At 43.8% G+C, this 17,908-nt stretch overlaps 19 non-coding genes across 19 annotated transcripts; 6 read left to right on the top strand and 13 right to left on the bottom strand.

The window, feature by feature from the left end:
• Positions 1 to 696: 696 nt before the first annotated feature.
• trnag-gcc (transfer RNA glycine (anticodon GCC)) lies at positions 697 to 767 on the bottom strand. Its single transcript has one exon. It is a non-coding gene; the product is annotated as a tRNA-Gly (tRNA).
• Positions 768 to 1,008: 241 nt separating this feature from the next.
• On the top strand, positions 1,009 to 1,081 carry trnav-cac (transfer RNA valine (anticodon CAC)). Its single transcript has one exon. It is a non-coding gene; the product is annotated as a tRNA-Val (tRNA).
• Positions 1,082 to 2,621: 1,540 nt separating this feature from the next.
• On the bottom strand, positions 2,622 to 2,695 carry trnan-guu (transfer RNA asparagine (anticodon GUU)). Its single transcript has one exon. It is a non-coding gene; the product is annotated as a tRNA-Asn (tRNA).
• Positions 2,696 to 2,917: 222 nt separating this feature from the next.
• trnag-gcc (transfer RNA glycine (anticodon GCC)) lies at positions 2,918 to 2,988 on the bottom strand. Its single transcript has one exon. It is a non-coding gene; the product is annotated as a tRNA-Gly (tRNA).
• A 241-nt stretch (positions 2,989 to 3,229) lies between these two features.
• trnav-aac (transfer RNA valine (anticodon AAC)) lies at positions 3,230 to 3,302 on the top strand. The gene has a single exon. It is a non-coding gene; the product is annotated as a tRNA-Val (tRNA).
• A 1,984-nt stretch (positions 3,303 to 5,286) lies between these two features.
• Positions 5,287 to 5,360, bottom strand: trnan-guu (transfer RNA asparagine (anticodon GUU)). Its single transcript has one exon. It is a non-coding gene; the product is annotated as a tRNA-Asn (tRNA).
• A 222-nt stretch (positions 5,361 to 5,582) lies between these two features.
• trnag-gcc (transfer RNA glycine (anticodon GCC)) lies at positions 5,583 to 5,653 on the bottom strand. The gene has a single exon. It is a non-coding gene; the product is annotated as a tRNA-Gly (tRNA).
• Positions 5,654 to 6,135: 482 nt separating this feature from the next.
• Positions 6,136 to 6,208, top strand: trnav-cac (transfer RNA valine (anticodon CAC)). Its single transcript has one exon. It is a non-coding gene; the product is annotated as a tRNA-Val (tRNA).
• Positions 6,209 to 7,748: 1,540 nt separating this feature from the next.
• Positions 7,749 to 7,822, bottom strand: trnan-guu (transfer RNA asparagine (anticodon GUU)). Its single transcript has one exon. It is a non-coding gene; the product is annotated as a tRNA-Asn (tRNA).
• A 222-nt stretch (positions 7,823 to 8,044) lies between these two features.
• Positions 8,045 to 8,115, bottom strand: trnag-gcc (transfer RNA glycine (anticodon GCC)). The gene has a single exon. It is a non-coding gene; the product is annotated as a tRNA-Gly (tRNA).
• A 241-nt stretch (positions 8,116 to 8,356) lies between these two features.
• On the top strand, positions 8,357 to 8,429 carry trnav-aac (transfer RNA valine (anticodon AAC)). Its single transcript has one exon. It is a non-coding gene; the product is annotated as a tRNA-Val (tRNA).
• A 2,777-nt stretch (positions 8,430 to 11,206) lies between these two features.
• On the bottom strand, positions 11,207 to 11,280 carry trnan-guu (transfer RNA asparagine (anticodon GUU)). Its single transcript has one exon. It is a non-coding gene; the product is annotated as a tRNA-Asn (tRNA).
• Positions 11,281 to 11,502: 222 nt separating this feature from the next.
• trnag-gcc (transfer RNA glycine (anticodon GCC)) lies at positions 11,503 to 11,573 on the bottom strand. Its single transcript has one exon. It is a non-coding gene; the product is annotated as a tRNA-Gly (tRNA).
• Positions 11,574 to 11,814: 241 nt separating this feature from the next.
• On the top strand, positions 11,815 to 11,887 carry trnav-aac (transfer RNA valine (anticodon AAC)). Its single transcript has one exon. It is a non-coding gene; the product is annotated as a tRNA-Val (tRNA).
• A 3,179-nt stretch (positions 11,888 to 15,066) lies between these two features.
• On the bottom strand, positions 15,067 to 15,140 carry trnan-guu (transfer RNA asparagine (anticodon GUU)). The gene has a single exon. It is a non-coding gene; the product is annotated as a tRNA-Asn (tRNA).
• Positions 15,141 to 15,362: 222 nt separating this feature from the next.
• trnag-gcc (transfer RNA glycine (anticodon GCC)) lies at positions 15,363 to 15,433 on the bottom strand. The gene has a single exon. It is a non-coding gene; the product is annotated as a tRNA-Gly (tRNA).
• Positions 15,434 to 15,674: 241 nt separating this feature from the next.
• On the top strand, positions 15,675 to 15,747 carry trnav-cac (transfer RNA valine (anticodon CAC)). Its single transcript has one exon. It is a non-coding gene; the product is annotated as a tRNA-Val (tRNA).
• Positions 15,748 to 17,357: 1,610 nt separating this feature from the next.
• Positions 17,358 to 17,431, bottom strand: trnan-guu (transfer RNA asparagine (anticodon GUU)). The gene has a single exon. It is a non-coding gene; the product is annotated as a tRNA-Asn (tRNA).
• A 222-nt stretch (positions 17,432 to 17,653) lies between these two features.
• trnag-gcc (transfer RNA glycine (anticodon GCC)) lies at positions 17,654 to 17,724 on the bottom strand. The gene has a single exon. It is a non-coding gene; the product is annotated as a tRNA-Gly (tRNA).
• Positions 17,725 to 17,908: the final 184 nt, after the last annotated feature.

Raw genomic sequence — 17,908 nt, 5'->3', positions numbered from 1 at the left:
AGCCTTCCATTTGACTTAAGAATCTGTCAAAGATTCGCTTGAAACCTAAGTCATAGCAGAGGATGGTTTCCATCCATCGACCTCTGGGTTATGGGCCCAGCACGCTTCCGCTGCGCCACTCTGCTGTCTGTAACTCAAAGATGCTTACTCTGGTGAATATCCAAAGAGTTAGAGAAGACAGCTGTAGTCCCAATGGGTGTCAGCCTTCCATTTGAATTAAGAATCTGTCAAAGATTCGCTTGAAACCTAAGTCATAGCAGAGGATGGTTTCCATCCATCGACCTCTGGGTTATGGGCCCAGCACGCTTCTGCTGCGCCACTCTGCTGTCTGTAACTCAAAGATGCTTACTCTGGTGAATATCCAAAGAGTTAGAGAAGACAGCTGTAGTCCCAATGGGTGTCAGCCTTCCATTTGAATTAAGAATCAGTCGAAGATTCGCTTGAAACCTAAATCATAGCAGAGGATGGTTTCCATCCATCGACCTCTGGGTTATGGGCCCAGCACGCTTCCGCTGCGCCACTCTGCTGTCTGTAACTCAAAGATGCTTACTCTGGTGAATATCCAAAGAGTTAGAGAAGACAGCTGTAGTCCCAATGGGTGTCAGCCTTCCATTTGAATTAAGTGTCTTGCGGTTGTCACAAACATTGCTTTTGTCCCTTATGAATATTAGTTAAAATGTAACAAGATCAACAGATTGCATTGGCCGGGAATCGGACCCGGGTCTCCCGCGTGGCAGGCGAGAATTCTACCACTGAACCACCAATGCCTGTGGAGTAATAGGGATTTATGAACTCGGTTAAGAGGAAGAACGTTTGAAATGCGGGCTGCGACAAACAAAACATGCTACAAAGTGGAACACATTCTACTTGCACAAGGGATATAACAACATCCACAAAAGGCAAGAAATGCAATGCAGCTAGTAACAGCAATAAGACTAGCGAGCACCATGTTTTCCGTCGGCCGAAAATGTACTCGTAAGTCTTGATAAAGGTCTGTGACTTGCAGCAGTTTCCATGGTGTAGTGGTTATCACATTCGCCTCACACGCGAAAGGTCCCCTGTTCGAAACAGGGTGGAAACAAGGCTTCTTTTACTTTCCTTCTTACGTCTATAAATAAGCAAGGAAAGAAATAATAGCAAGGTCCTGTGTTTCATCATGAAGTAGTTTGCAACATACCTGAGCACCTCATGTACAGCCGAGCTCACACAACACCAAATTTAGAGGGTTCTCATATAGGCAGACCTTAGGCTTCAATATCATGAATGCTGGGTTCCATGAAAATGTCACGCACAAACCTATGAAATTTCTCATTCATTCAAGTCACTGTATTTTCAGGGCGTTGCATCGATTGCAACTGTACTGTGTAGATTGACTTATAAGACGTTTAACCTCTCAGCTAAGCAGGAATCATAAGTGTAATTCCCAAAGATCAGTCAAAGATTCACCTGAAACCTAAATCATAGTAGAGGATGGTTTCGATCCATCGACCTCTGGGTTATGGGCCCAGCACGCTTCCGCTGCCTGTAACTAGAAGATGCTTACTCTGGTGAATATCCAAAGAGTTAGAGAAGACAGCTGTAGTCTGAATGGGTGTCAGCCTTCCATTTGAATTAAGAATCAGTCGAAGATTCGCTTGAAACCTAAATCATAGCAGAGGATGGTTTCCATCCATCGACCTCTGGGTTATGGGCCCAGCACGCTTCCGCTGCGCCACTCTGCTGTCTGTAACTCAAAGATGCTTACTCTGGTGAATATCCAAAGAGTTAGAGAAGACAGCTGTAGTCCCAATGGGTGTCAGCCTTCCATTTGAATTAAGAATCAGTCAAAGATTCACCTGAAACCTAAATCATAGTAGAGGATGGTTTCGATCCATCGACCTCTGGGTTATGAGCCCAGCACGCTTCCGCTGCCTGTAACTAGGAGACGCTTACTCTGGTGAATATCCAAAGAGTTAGAGAAGACAGCTGTAGTCCCAATGGGTGTCAGCCTTCCATTTGAATTAAGAATCTGTCAAAGATTCACTTGATACCTGCTTCCCCTGCGCCACTCTGCTGTCTGTAACTCCAAGATGCTTACTCTGGTGAATATCCAGACAAACTACTTGTAACAAAGTGATTTGGAACCCATCTGAAGTAGTCTTTCTTTCTGAGTCCTGGTTGTGTCCACATTTTAAATGGCATTTTTTTTAAAGAAAACATTGTAGTAATCATCAAACTCTGTGGATCCATTGGGATTTTATTCAAAACGAATATAATTTAGGCTTACATTCACGTGGTTTGAAAACAAACTGAGAAAGTGTTATGGAACTAACATCAAGACACTGACGGGATTTGAGCCCAACCTCTTCTGCTTAACAGTCAGGCACTTTGACTGACACCAACAGCGCCTGGAAAAAAATGGGATTTCAACTCGATGCCTATAACCCTTCATTCAATTAATGATAGCCAATTTGAGGCGATAGCATTGATTATCAGTAATTTACATTAGTTTAAACAAGCGTGGCTTGAAAGTTATGTTGCAAACGTAGCACACGTTTTAACTAGAAACTTTTTTGCAAACTTAGAGAAGGACATGGGCTGTACAAGAAAACCCTCGAACCCCCGTGCTCGTGTCAAAATCCCGTCCCTGGGTGGGCTTGAACCACCATCCTCTCAGTTAACAGCCGAACGCGCTGACCGATTGCGCCACAGAGACTGGCTAGTTTAAATGATAAATTACTCCCCAAAAAATTATAAAATCTCATGTTACGATAGCCCGATGTCATTGTCTTTAGATGGGCGTAACTAGAAGTACACTGCTTCAGCATTCGGGGAGTCCAATATGCCTTTTGGGTGGAATGACTGTGTCTTGCGGTTGTCACAAACATTGCTTTTGTCCCTTATGAATATTGGTTAAAATGTAACAAAATCAACAGATTGCATTGGCCGGGAATCGGACCCGGGTCTCCCACGTGGCAGGCGAGAATTCTACCACTGAACCACCAATGCCTGTGTAATAATAGAGATTTATGAACTCGGTTAAGAGGAAGAACGTTTGAAATGCGGGCTGCGACAAACAAAACATGCTACAAAGTGGAACACATTCTACTTGCACAAGGGATATAACAACATCCACAAAAGGCAAGAAAGGCAATGCAGCTAGTAACAGCAATAAGACTAGCGAGCACCATGTTTTCCGTCGGCCGAAAATGTACTTGTAAGTCTTGATAAAGGTCTGTGACTTGCAGCAGTTTCCATGGTGTAGTGGTTATCACATTCGCCTAACACGCGAAAGGTCCCCTGTTCGAAACAGGGTGGAAACAAGGCTTCTTTTACTTTCCTTCTTACGTCTATAAATAAGCAAGGAAAGAAATAATAGCAAGGTCCTGTGTTTCATCATGAAGTAGATTGCAACATACCTGAGCACCTCATGTACAGCCGAGCTCACACAACACCAAATTTAGAGGGTTCTCATATAGGCAGGCCTTTGGCTTCAATATCATGAATGCTGGGTTCCATGAAAATGTCACGCACAAACCTATGAAATTTCTCATTCATTCAAGTCACTGTATTTTCAGGGCGTTGCATCGATTGCAACTGTACTGTGTGGATAGACTTATAAGACGTTTAACCTCTCAGCTAAGCAGGAATCATAAGTGTAATTCCCAAAGATCAGTCAAAGATTCACCTGAAACCTAAATCATAGTAGAGGATGGTTTCGATCCATCGACCTCTGGGTTATGGGCCCAGCACGCTTCCGCTGCCTGTAACTAGAAGATGCTTACTCTGGTGAATATCCAAAGAGTTAGAGAAGACAGCTGTAGTCTGAATGGGTGTCAGCCTTCCATTTGAATTAAGAATCTGTCAAAGATTCGCTTGAAACCTAAGTCATAGCAGAGGATGGTTTCGATCCATCGACCTCTGGGTTATGGGCCCAGCACGCTTCCGCTGCGCCACTCTGCTGTCTGTAACTCAAAGATGCTTACTCTGGTGAATATCCAAAGAGTTAGAGAAGACAGCTGTAGTCTGAATGGGTGTCAGCCTTCCATTTGAATTAAGAATCAGTCGAAGATTCGCTTGAAACCTAAATCATAGCAGAGGATGGTTTCCATCCATCGACCTCTGGGTTATGGGCCCAGCACGCTTCCGCTGCCTGTAACTAGAAGATGCTTACTCTGGTGAATATCCAAAGAGTTAGAGAAGACAGCTGTAGTCCCAATGGGTGTCAGCCTTCCATTTGAATTAAGAATCAGTCAAAGATTCACCTGAAACCTAAATCATAGTAGAGGATGGTTTCGATCCATCGACCTCTGGGTTATGGGCCCAGCACGCTTCCGCTGCCTGTAACTAGAAGATGCTTACTCTGGTGAATATCCAAAGAGTTAGAGAAGACAGCTGTAGTCTGAATGGGTGTCAGCCTTCCATTTGAATTAAGAATCAGTCAAAGATTCGCTTGAAACCTAAGTCATAGCAGAGGATGGTTTCGATCCATCGACCTCTGGGTTATGGGCCCAGCACGCTTCCGCTGCGCCACTCTGCTGTCTTTAACTCAAAGATGCTTACTCTGGTGAATATCCAAAGAGTTAGAGAAGACAGCTGTAGTCCCAATGGGTGTCAGCCTTCCATTTGAATTAAGAATCAGTCGAAGATTCGCTTGAAACCTAAATCATAGCAGAGGATGGTTTCCATCCATCGACCTCTGGGTTATGGGCCCAGCACGCTTCCCCTGCGCCACTCTGCTGTCTGTAACTCCAAGATGCTTACTCTGGTGAATATCCAGACAAACTACTTGTAACAAAGTGATTTGGAACCCATTTGAAGTAGTCTTTCTTTCTGAGTCCTGGTTGTGTCCACATTTTAAATGGCATTTTTTTTAAAGAAAACATTGTAGTAATCATCAAACTCTGTGGATCCATTGGGATTTTATTCAAAACGAATAGAATTTAGGCTTACATTCACGTGGTTTGAAAACAAACTGAGAAAGTGTAATGGAACTAACATCAAGACACTGACGGGATTTGAGCCCAACCTCTTCTGCTTAACAGTCAGGCACTTTGACTGACACCAACAGCGCCTGGAAAAAAATGGGATTTCAACTCGATGCCTATAACCCTTCATTCAATTAATGATAGCCAATTTGAGGCGATAGCATTGATTATCAGTAATTTACATTAGTTTAAACAAGCTTGGCTTGAAAGTTATGTTGCAAACGTAGCACACGTTTTAACTAGAAACTTTTTTGCAAACTTAGAGAAGGACATGGGCTGTACAAGAAAACCCTCGAACCCCCGTGCTCGTGTCAAAAATCGTCCCTGGGTGGGCTTGAACCACCATCCTCTCAGTTAACAGCCTAACGCGCTGACCGATTGCGCCACAGAGACTGACTAGTTTAAATGATAAATTACTCCCCAAAAAATTATAAAATCTCATGTTACGATAGCCCGATGTCATTGTCTTTGGATGGGCGTAACTAGAAGTACACTGCTTCAGCATTCGGGGAGTCCAATATGCCTTTTGGGTGGAATGACTGTGTCTTGCGGTTGTCACAAACATTGCTTTTGTCCCTTATGAATATTAGTTAAAATGTAACAAGATCAACGGATTGCATTGGCCGGGAATCGGACCCGGGTCTCCCGCGTGGCAGGCAAGAATTCTACCACTGAACCACCAATGCCTGTGGAGTAATAGAGATTTATGAACTCGGTTAAGAGGAAGAACGTTTGAAATGCGGGCTGCGACAAACAAAACATGCTACAAAGTGGAACACATTCTACTTGCACAAGGGATATAACAACATCCACAAAAGGCAAGAAATGCAATGCAGCTAGTAACAGTGAAGTGAAGTGAATTATATTTATATAGCGCTTTTTCTCAAGTGACTCAAAGCGCTTTACATTGTGAAACCCAATATCTAAGTTACATTTAAACCAGTGTGGGTGGCACTGGGAGCAGGTGGGTAAAGTGTCTTGCCCAAGGACACAACGGCAGTGACTAGGATGGCGGAAGCGGGGATCGAACCTGCAACCCTCAAGTTGATGGCACGGCCGCTCTACCAACCGAGCTATACCGTCCCAGCAATAAGACTAGCGAGCACCATGTTTTCCGTCGGCCGAAAATGTACTTGTAAGTCTTGATAAAGGTCTGTGACTTGCAGCAGTTTCCATGGTGTAGTGGTTATCACATTCGCCTCACACGCGAAAGGTCCCCTGTTCGAAACATGGTGGAAACAAGGCTTCTTTTACTTTCCTTCTTACGTCTATAAATAAGCAAGGAAAGAAATAATAGCAAGGTCCTGTGTTTCATCATGAAGTAGTTTGCAACATACCTGAGCACCTCATGTACAGCCGAACTCACACAACACCAAATTTAGAGGGTTCTCATATAGGCAGACCTTTGGCTTCAATATCATCAATGCTGGGTTCCATGAAAATGTCACGCACAAACCTATGAAATTTGTCATTCATTCAAGTCACTGTATTTTCAGGGCTTTGCATCGATTGCAACTGTACTGTGTAGATTGACTTATAAGACGTTTAACCTCTCAGCTAAGCAGGAATCATAAGTGTAATTCCCAAAGATCAGTCAAAGATTCACCTGAAACCTAAATCATAGTAGAGGATGGTTTCGATCCATCGACCTCTGGGTTATGGGCCCAGCACGCTTCCGCTGCCTGTAACTAGAAGATGCTTACTCTGGTGAATATCCACAGAGTTAGAGAAGACAGCTATAGCCTGAATGGGTGTCAGCCTTCCATTTGAATTAAGAATCAGTCAAAGATTCGCTTGAAACCTAAGTCATAGCAGAGGATGGTTTCGATCCATCGACCTCTGGGTTATAGGACCAGCACGCTTCCGCTGCGCCACTCTGCTGTCTGTAATTCAAAGATGCTTACTCTGGTGAATATCCAAAGAGTTAGAGAAGACAGCTGTAGTCCCAATGGGTGTCAGCCTTCCATTTGAATTAAGAATCAGTCAAAGATTCACCTGAAACCTAAATCATAGTAGAGGATGGTTTCGATCCATCGACCTCTGGGTTATGAGCCCAGCACGCTTCCGCTGCCTGTAACTAGAAGACGCTTACTCTGGTGAATATCCAAAGAGTTAGAGAAGACAGCTGTAGTCCCAATGGGTGTCAGCCTTCCATTTGAATTAAGAATCTGTCAAAGATTCGCTTGAAACCTGCTTCACCTGCGCCACTCTGCTGTCTGTAACTCCAAGATGCTTACTCTGGTGAATATCCAGACAAACTACTTGTAACAAAGTGATTTGGAACCCATCTGAAGTAGTCTTTCTTTCTGAGTCCTGGTTGTGTCCACATTTTAAATGGCATTTTTTTTAAAGAAAACATTGTAGTAATCATCAAACTCTGTGGATCCATTGGGATTTTATTCAAAACGAATATAATTTAGGCTTACATTCACGTGGTTTGAAAACAAACTGAGAAAGTGTTATGGAACTAACATCAAGACACTGACGGGATTTGAGCCCAACCTCTTCTGCTTAACAGTCAGGCACTTTGACTGACACCAACAGCGCCTGGAAAAAAATGGGATTTCAACTCGATGCCTATAACCCTTCATTCAATTAATGATAGCCAATTTGAGGCGATAGCATTGATTATCAGTAATTTACATTAGTTTAAACAAGCGTGGCTTGAAAGTTATGTTGCAAACGTAGCACACGTTTTAACTAGAAACTTTTTTGCAAACTTAGAGAAGGACATGGGCTGTACAAGAAAACCCTCGAACCCCCGTGCTCGTGTCAAAATCCCGTCCCTGGGTGGGCTTGAACCACCATCCTCTCAGTTAACAGCCGAACGCGCTGACCGATTGCGCCACAGAGACTGGCTAGTTTAAATGATAAATTACTCCCCAAAAAATTATAAAATCTCATGTTACGATAGCCCGATGTCATTGTCTTTGGATGGGCGTAACTAGAAGTACACTGCTTCAGCATTCGGGGAGTCCAATATGCCTTTTGGGTGGAATGACTGTGTCTTGCGGTTGTCACAAACATTGCTTTTGTCCCTTATGAATATTGGTTAAAATGTAACAAGATCAACAGATTGCATTGGCCGGGAATCGGACCCGGGTCTCCCGCGTGGCAGGCGAGAATTCTACCACTGAACCACCAATGCCTGTGTAATAATAGAGATTTATGAACTCGGTTAAGAGGAAGAACGTTTGAAATGCGGGCTGCGACAAACAAAACATGCTACAAAGTGGAACACATTCTACTTGCACAAGGGATATAACAACATCCACAAAAGGCAAGAAAGGCAATGCAGCTAGTAACAGCAATAAGACTAGCGAGCACCATGTTTTCCGTCGGCCGAAAATGTACTGGTAAGTCTTCATAAAGGTCTGTGACTTGCAGCAGTTTCCATGGTGTAGTGGTTATCACATTCGCCTAACACGCGAAAGGTCCCCTGTTCGAAACAGGGTGGAAACAAGGCTTTTTTTACTTTCCTTCTTACGTCTATAAATAAGCAAGGAAAGAAATAATAGCAAGGTCCTGTGTTTCATCATGAAGTAGATTGCAACATACCTGAGCACCTCATGTACAGCCGAGCTCACACTACACCAAATTTAGAGGGTTCTCATATAGGCAGACCTTTGGCTTCAATATCATGAATGCTGGGTTCCATGAAAATGTCACGCACAAACCTATGAAATTTCTCATTCATTCAAGTCACTGTATTTTCAGGGCGTTGCATCGATTGCAACTGTACTGTGTGGATAGACTTATAAGACGTTTAACCTCTCAGCTAAGCAGGAATCATAAGTGTAATTCCCAAAGATCAGTCAAAGATTCACCTGAAACCTAAATCATAGTAGAGGATGGTTTCGATCCATCGACCTCTGGGTTATGGGCCCAGCACGCTTCCGCTGCCTGTAACTAGAAGATGCTTACTCTGGTGAATATCCAAAGAGTTAGAGAAGACAGCTGTAGTCTGAATGGGTGTCAGCCTTCCATTTGAATTAAGAATCAGTCAAAGATTCGCTTGAAACCTAAGTCATAGCAGAGGATGGTTTCCATCCATCGACCTCTGGGTTATGGGCCCAGCACGCTTCCGCTGCGCCACTCTGCTGTCTGTAACTCAAAGATGCTTACTCTGGTGAATATCCAAAGAGTTAGAGAAGACAGCTGTAGTCCCAATGGGTGTCAGCCTTCCATTTGAATTAAGAATCAGTCAAAGATTCACCTGAAACATAAATCATAGTAGAGGATGGTTTCCATCCATCGACCTCTGGGTTATGGGCCCAGCACGCTTCCGCTGCCTGTAACTAGAAGATGCTTACTCTGGTGAATATCCAAAGAGTTAGAGAAGACAGCTGTAGCCTGAATGGGTGTCAGCCTTCCATTTGAATTAAGAATCAGTCAAAGATTCGCTTGAAACCTAAGTCATAGCAGAGGATGGTTTCGATCCATCGACCTCTGGGTTATGGGCCCAGCACGCTTCCGCTGCGCCACTCTGCTGTCTGTAACTCAAAGATGCTTACTCTGGTGAATATCCAAAGAGTTAGAGAAGACAGCTGTAGTCCCAATGGGTGTCAGCCTTCCATTTGAATTAAGAATCAGTCGAAGATTCGCTTGAAACCTAAATCATAGCAGAGGATGGTTTCCATCCATCGACCTCTGGGTTATGGGCCCAGCACGCTTCCGCTGCGCCACTCTGCTGTCTGTAACTCAAAGATGCTTACTCTGGTGAATATCCAAAGAGTTAGAGAAGACAGCTGTAGTCCCAATGGGTGTCAGCCTTCCATTTGAATTAAGAATCAGTCAAAGATTCACCTGAAACATAAATCATAGTAGAGGATGGTTTCGATCCATCGACCTCTGGGTTATGGGCCCAGCACGCTTCCGCTGCCTGTAACTAGAAGATGCTTACTCTGGTGAATATCCAAAGAGTTAGAGAAGACAGCTGTAGTCTGAATGGGTGTCAGCCTTCCATTTGAATTAAGAATCAGTCAAAGATTCGCTTGAAACCTAAGTCATAGCAGAGGATGGTTTCGATCCATCGACCTCTGGGTTATGGGCCCAGCACGCTTCCGCTGCGCCACTCTGCTGTCTTTAACTCAAAGATGCTTACTCTGGTGAATATCCAAAGAGTTAGAGAAGACAGCTGTAGTCCCAATGGGTGTCAGCCTTCCATTTGAATTAAGAATCTGTCAAAGATTCGCTTGAAACCTAAGTCATAGCAGAGGATGGTTTCGATCCATCGACCTCTGGGTTATGGGCCCAGCACGCTTCCGCTGCGCCACTCTGCTGTCTGTAACTCAAAGATGCTTACTCTGGTGAATATCCAAAGAGTTAGAGAAGACAGCTGTAGTCCCAATGGGTGTCAGCCTTCCATTTGAATTAAGAATCAGTCGAAGATTCGCTTGAAACCTAAATCATAGCAGAGGATGGTTTCCATCCATCGACCTCTGGGTTATGGGCCCAGCACGCTTCCGCTGCCTGTAACTAGAAGATGCTTACTCTGGTGAATATCCACAGAGTTAGAGAAGACAGTTGTTGTCTGAATGGGTGTCAGCCTTCCATTTGAATTAAGAATCAGTCAATGATTCACTTGAAACCTAAATCATAACAGAGGATGGTTTCCATCCATCGACCTCTGGGTTATGGGCCCAGCACGTTTCCCCTGCGCCACTCTGCTGTCTGTAACTCCAAGATGCTTACTCTGGTGAATATCCAGACAAACTACTTGTAACAAAGTGATTTGGAACCCATCTGAAGTAGTCTTTCTTTCTGAGTCCTGGTTGTGTCCACATTTTAAATGGCATTTTTTTTTAAAGAAAACATTGTAGTAATCATCAAACTCTGTGGATCCATTGGGATTTTATTCAAAACGAATATAATTTAGGCTTACATTCACGTGGTTTGAAAACAAACTGAGAAAGTGTTATGGAACTAACATCAAGACACTGACGGGATTTGAGCCCAACCTCTTCTGCTTAACAGTCAGGCACTTTGACTGACACCAACAGCGCCTGGAAAAAAATGGGATTTCAACTCGATGCCTATAACCCTTCATTCAATTAATGATAGCCAATTTGAGGCGATAGCATTGATTATCAGTAATTTACATTAGTTTAAACAAGCTTGGCTTGAAAGTTATGTTGCAAACGTAGCACACGTTTTAACTAGAAACTTTTTTGCAAACTTAGAGAAGGACATGGGCTGTACAACAAAACCCTCTAACCCCCGTGCTCGTGTCAAAATCCCGTCCCTGGGTGGGCTTGAACCACCATCCTCTCAGTTAACAGCCGAACGCGCTGACCGATTGCGCCACAGAGACTGGCTAGTTTAAATGATAAATTACTCCCCAAAAAATTATAAAATCTCATGTTACGATAGCCCGATGTCATTGTCTTTGGATGGGCGTAACTAGAAGTACACTGCTTCAGCATTCGGGGAGTCCAATATGCCTTTTGGGTGGAATGACTGTGTCTTGCGGTTGTCACAAACATTGCTTTTGTCCCTTATGAATATTGGTTAAAATGTAACAAAACCAACAGATTGCATTGGCCGGGAATCGGACCCGGGTCTCCCGCGTGGCAGGCGAGAATTCTACCACTGAACCACCAATGCCTGTGGAATAATAGAGATTTATGAACTCGGTTAAGAGGAAGAACGTTTGAAATGCGGGCTGCGACAAACAAAACATGCTACAAAGTGGAACACATTCTACTTGCACAAGGGATATAACAACATCCACAAAAGGCAAGAAAGGCAATGCAGCTAGTAACAGCAATAAGACTAGCGAGCACCATGTTTTCCGTCGGCCGAAAATGTACTTGTAAGTCTTGATAAAGGTCTGTGACTTGCAGCAGTTTCCATGGTGTAGTGGTTATCACATTCGCCTAACACGCGAAAGGTCCCCTGTTCGAAACAGGGTGGAAACAAGGCTTTTTTTACTTTCCTTCTTACGTCTATAAATAAGCAAGGAAATAAATAATAGCAAGGTCCTGTGTTTCATCATGAAGTAGATTGCAACATACCTGAGCACCTCATGTACAGCCGAGCTCACACAACACCAAATTTAGAGGGTTCTCATATAGGCAGACCTTTGGCTTCAATATCATGAATGCTGGGTTCCATGAAAATGTCACGCACAAACCTATGAAATTTCTCATTCATTCAAGTCACTGTATTTTCAGGGCGTTGCATCGATTGCAACTGTACTGTGTGGATAGACTTATAAGACGTTTAACCTCTCAGCTAAGCAGGAATCATAAGTGTAATTCCCAAAGATCAGTCAAAGATTCACCTGAAACCTAAATCATAGTAGAGGATGGTTTCGATCCATCGACCTCTGGGTTATGGGCCCAGCACGCTTCCGCTGCCTGTAACTAGAAGATGCTTACTCTGGTGAATATCCAAAGAGTTAGAGAAGACAGCTGTAGTCTGAATGGGTGTCAGCCTTCCATTTGAATTAAGAATCAGTCAAAGATTCGCTTGAAACCTAAGTCATAGCAGAGGATGGTTTCGATCCATCGACCTCTGGGTTATGGGCCCAGCACGCTTCCGCTGCGCCACTCTGCTGTCTGTAACTCAAAGATGCTTACTCTGGTGAATATCCAAAGAGTTAGAGAAGACAGCTGTAGTCCCAATGGGTGTCAGCCTTCCATTTGAATTAAGAATCAGTCGAAGATTCGCTTGAAACCTAAATCATAGCAGAGGATGGTTTCCATCCATCGACCTCTGGGTTATGGGCCCAGCACGCTTCCGCTGCGCCACTCTGCTGTCTGTAACTCAAAGATGCTTACTCTGGTGAATATCCAAAGAGTTAGAGAAGACAGCTGTAGTCCCAATGGGTGTCAGCCTTCCATTTGAATTAAGAATCAGTCAAAGATTCACCTGAAACATAAATCATAGTAGAGGATGGTTTCGATCCATCGACCTCTGGGTTATGGGCCCAGCACGCTTCCGCTGCCTGTAACTAGAAGATGCTTACTCTGGTGAATATCCAAAGAGTTAGAGAAGACAGGTGTAGTCTGAATGGGTGTCAGCCTTCCATTTGAATTAAGAATCAGTCAAAGATTCGCTTGAAACCTAAGTCATAGCAGAGGATGGTTTCGATCCATCGACCTCTGGGTTATGGGCCCAGCAGGCTTCCGCTGCGCCACTCTGCTGTCTTTAACTCAAAGATGCTTACTCTGGTGAATATCCAAAGAGTTAGAGAAGACAGCTGTAGTCCCAATGGGTGTCAGCCTTCCATTTGAATTAAGAATCTGTCAAAGATTCGCTTGAAACCTAAGTCATAGCAGAGGATGGTTTCGATCCATCGACCTCTGGGTTATGGGCCCAGCACGCTTCCGCTGCGCCACTCTGCTGTCTGTAACTCAAAGATGCTTACTCTGGTGAATATCCAAAGAGTTAGAGAAGACAGCTGTAGTCCCAATGGGTGTCAGCCTTCCATTTGAATTAAGAATCAGTCGAAGATTCGCTTGAAACCTAAATCATAGCAGAGGATGGTTTCCATCCATCGACCTCTGGGTTATGGGCCCAGCACGCTTCCGCTGCCTGTAACTAGAAGATGCTTACTCTGGTGAATATCCACAGAGTTAGAGAAGACAGTTGTTGTCTGAATGGGTGTCAGCCTTCCATTTGAATTAAGAATCAGTCAATGATTCACTTGAAACCTAAATCATAACAGAGGATGGTTTCCATCCATCGACCTCTGGGTTATGGGCCCAGCACGCTTCCGCTGCGCCACTCTGCTGTCTGTAACTCAATGATGCTTACTCTGGTCAATATCCAAAGAGTTAGAGAAGACAGCTGTAGTCCCAATGGGTGTCAGCCTTCCATTTGAATTAAGAATCAGTCAAAGATTCGCTTGAAACCTAAGTCATAGCAGAGGATGGTTTCCATCCATCGACCTCTGGGTTATGGGCCCAGCACGCTTCCGCTGCGCCACTCTGCTGTCTGTAACTCAAAGATGCTTACTCTGGTGAATATCCAAAGAGTAAGAGAAGACAGCTGTAGTCCCAATGGGTGTCAGCCTTCCATTTGAATTAAGAATCAGTCGAAGATTCGCTTGAAACCTAAATCATAGCAGAGGATGGTTTCCATCCATCGACCTCTGGGTTATGGGCCCAGCACGCTTCCCCTGCGCCACTCTGCTGTCTGTAACAACAAGATGCTTACTCTGGTGAATATCCAAAGAGTTAGAGAAGACAGCTGTAGTCCCAATGGGTGTCAGCCTTCCATTTGAATTAAGAATCAGTCGAAGATTCGCTTGAAACCTAAATCATAGCAGAGGATGGTTTCCATCCATCGACCTCTGGGTTATGGGCCCAGCACGCTTCCGCTGCCTGTAACTAGAAGATGCTTACTCTGGTGAATATCCACAGAGTTAGAGAAGACAGTTGTTGTCTGAATGGGTGTCAGCCTTCCATTTGAATTAAGAATCAGTCAATGATTCACTTGAAACCTAAATCATAACAGAGGATGGTTTCCATCCATCGACCTCTGGGTTATGGGCCCAGCACGTTTCCCCTGCGCCACTCTGCTGTCTGTAACTCCAAGATGCTTACTCTGGTGAATATCCAGACAAACTACTTGTAACAAAGTGATTTGGAACCCATCTGAAGTAGTCTTTCTTTCTGAGTCCTGGTTGTGTCCACATTTTAAATGGCATTTTTTTTTAAGAAAACATTGTAGTAATCATCAAACTCTGTGGATCCATTGGGATTTTATTCAAAACGAATAGAATTTAGGCTTACATTCACGTGGTTTGAAAACAAACTGAGAAAGTGTTATGGAACTAACATCAAGACACTGACGGGATTTGAGCCCAACCTCTTCTGCTTAACAGTCAGGCACTTTCACTGACACCAACAGCGCCTGGAAAAAAAATGGGATTTCAACTCGATGCCTATAACCCTTCATTCAATTAATGATAGCCAATTTGAGGCGATAGCATTGATTATCAGTAATTTACATTAGTTTAAACAAGCTTGGCTTGAAAGTTATGTTGCAAACGTAGCACACGTTTTAACTAGAAACTTTTTTGCAAACTTAGAGAAGGACATGGGCTGTACAAGAAAACCCTCAAACCCCCGTGCTCGTGTCAAAATCCCGTCCCTGGGTGGGCTTGAACCACCATCCTCTCAGTTAACAGCCGAACGCGCTGACCGATTGCGCCACAGAGACTGGCTAGTTTAAATGATAAATTACTCCCCAAAAAATTATAAAATCTCATGTTACGATAGCCCGATGTCATTGTCTTTGGATGGGCGTAACTAGAAGTACACTGCTTCAGCATTCGGGGAGTCCAATATGCCTTTTGGGTGGAATGACTGTGTCTTGCGGTTGTCACAAACATTGCTTTTGTCCCTTATGAATATTGGTTAAAATGTAACAAGATCAACAGATTGCATTGGCCGGGAATCGGACCCGGGTCTCCCGCGTGGCAGGCGAGAATTCTACCACTGAACCACCAATGCCTGTGGAGTAATAGAGATTTATGAACTCGGTTAAGAGGAAGAACGTTTGAAATGCGGGCTGCGACAAACAAAACATGCTACAAAGTGGAACACATTCTACTTGCACAAGGGATATAACAACATCCACAAAAGGCAAGAAATGCAATGCAGCTAGTAACAGCAATAAGACTAGCGAGCACCATGTTTTCCGTCGGCCGAAAATGTACTTGTAAGTCTTGATAAAGGTCTGTGACTTGCAGCAGTTTCCATGGTGTAGTGGTTATCACATTCGCCTCACACGCGAAAGGTCCCCTGTTCGAAACAGGGTGGAAACAAGGCTTCTTTTACTTTCCTTCTTACGTCTATAAATAAGCAAGGAAAGAAATAATAGCAAGGTCCTGTGTTTCATCATGAAGTAGTTTGCAACATACCTGAGCACCTCATGTACAGCCGAGCTCACACAACACCAAATTTAGAGGGTTCTCATATAGGCAGACCTTTGGCTTCAATATCATGAATGCTGGGTTCCATGAAAATGTCACGCACAAACCTATGAAATTTCTCATTCATTCAAGTCACTGTATTTTCAGGGCGTTGCATCGATTGCAACTGTACTGTGTAGATTGACTTATAAGACGTTTAACCTCTCAGCTAAGCAGGAATCATAAGTGTAATTCCCAAAGATCAGTCAAAGATTCACCTGAAACCTAAATCATAGTAGAGGATGGTTTCGATCCATCGACCTCTGGGTTATGGGCCCAGCACGCTTCCGCTGCCTGTAACTAGAAGATGCTTACTCTGGTGAATATCCACAGAGTTAGAGAAGACAGCTATAGCCTGAATGGGTGTCAGCCTTCCATTTGAATTAAGGATCAGTCAAAGATTCGCTTGAAACCTAAGTCATAGCAGAGGATGGTTTCGATCCATCGACCTCTGGGTTATGGGCCCAGCACGCTTCCGCTGCGCCACTCTGCTGTCTGTAACTCAAAGATGCTTACTCTGGTGAATATCCAAAGAGTTAGAGAAGACAGCTGTAGTCCCAATGGGTGTCAGCCTTCCATTTGAATTAAGAATCAGTCGAAGATTCGCTTGAAACCTAAATCATAGCAGAGGATGGTTTCCATCCATCGACCTCTGGGTTATGGGCCCAGCACGCTTCCGCTGCGCCACTCTGCTGTCTGTAACTCAAAGATGCTTACTCTGGTGAATATCCAAAGAGTTAGAGAAGACAGCTGTAGTCCCAATGGGTGTCAGCCTTCCATTTGAATTAAGAATCAGTCGAAGATTCGCTTGAAACCTAAATCATAACAGAGGATGGTTTCCATCCAACGACCTCTGGGTTATGGGCCCAGCACGCTTCCCCTGCGCCACTCTGCTGTCTGTAACTCCAAGATGCTTACTCTGGTGAATATCCAGACAAACTACTTGTAACAAAGTGATTTGGAACCCATTTGAAGTAGTCTTTCTTTCTGAGTCCTGGTTGTGTCCACATTTTAAATGGCATTTTTTTTTAAAGAAAACATTGTAGTTATCATCAAACTCTGTGGATCCATTGGGATTTTATTCAAAACGAATAGAATTTAGGCTTACATTCACGTGGTTTGAAAACAAACTGAGAAAGTGTAATGGAACTAACATCAAGACACTGACGGGATTTGAGCCCAACCTCTTCTGCTTAACAGTCAGGCACTTTGACTGACACCAACAGCGCCTGGAAAAAAATGGGATTTCAACTCGATGCCTATAACCCTTCATTCAATTAATGATAGCCAATTTGAGGCGATAGCATTGATTATCAGTAATTTACATTAGTTTAAACAAGCTTGGCTTGAAAGTTATGTTGCAAACGTAGCACACATTTTAACTAGAAACTTTTTTGCAAACTTAGAGAAGGACATGGGCTGTACAAGAAAACCCTCGAACCCCCGTGCTCGTGTCAAAATCCCGTCCCTGGGTGGGCTTGAACCACCATCCTCTCAGTTAACAGCCGAACGCGCTGACCGATTGCGCCACAGAGACTGACTAGTTTAAATGATAAATTACTCCCCAAAAAATTATAAAATCTCATGTTACGATAGCCCGATGTCATTGTCTTTGGATGGGCGTAACTAGAAGTACACTGCTTCAGCATTCGGGGAGTCCAATATGCCTTTTGGGTGGAATGACTGTGTCTTGCGGTTGTCACAAACATTGCTTTTGTCCCTTATGAATATTAGTTAAAATGTAACAAGATCAACGGATTGCATTGGCCGGGAATCGGACCCGGGTCTCCCGCGTGGCAGGCGAGAATTCTACCACTGAACCACCAATGCCTGTGGAGTAATAGAGATTTATGAACTCGGTTAAGAGGAAGAACGTTTGAAATGCGGGCTGCGACAAACAAAACATGCTACAAAGTGGAACACATTCTACTTGCACAAGGGATATAACAACATCCACAAAAGGCAAGAAATGCAATGCAGCTAGTAACAGCAATAAGACTAGCGAGCACCATGT

Source organism: Entelurus aequoreus, linkage group LG18 (assembly GCF_033978785.1).
Source record: "Entelurus aequoreus isolate RoL-2023_Sb linkage group LG18, RoL_Eaeq_v1.1, whole genome shotgun sequence".
In the NCBI taxonomy this organism is placed as follows: Eukaryota; Metazoa; Chordata; class Actinopteri; order Syngnathiformes; family Syngnathidae; genus Entelurus; species Entelurus aequoreus.
The sequence above is the reverse complement of the archived record's forward strand: the minus strand, read 5'-3'. Positions and strand labels throughout refer to the sequence as shown.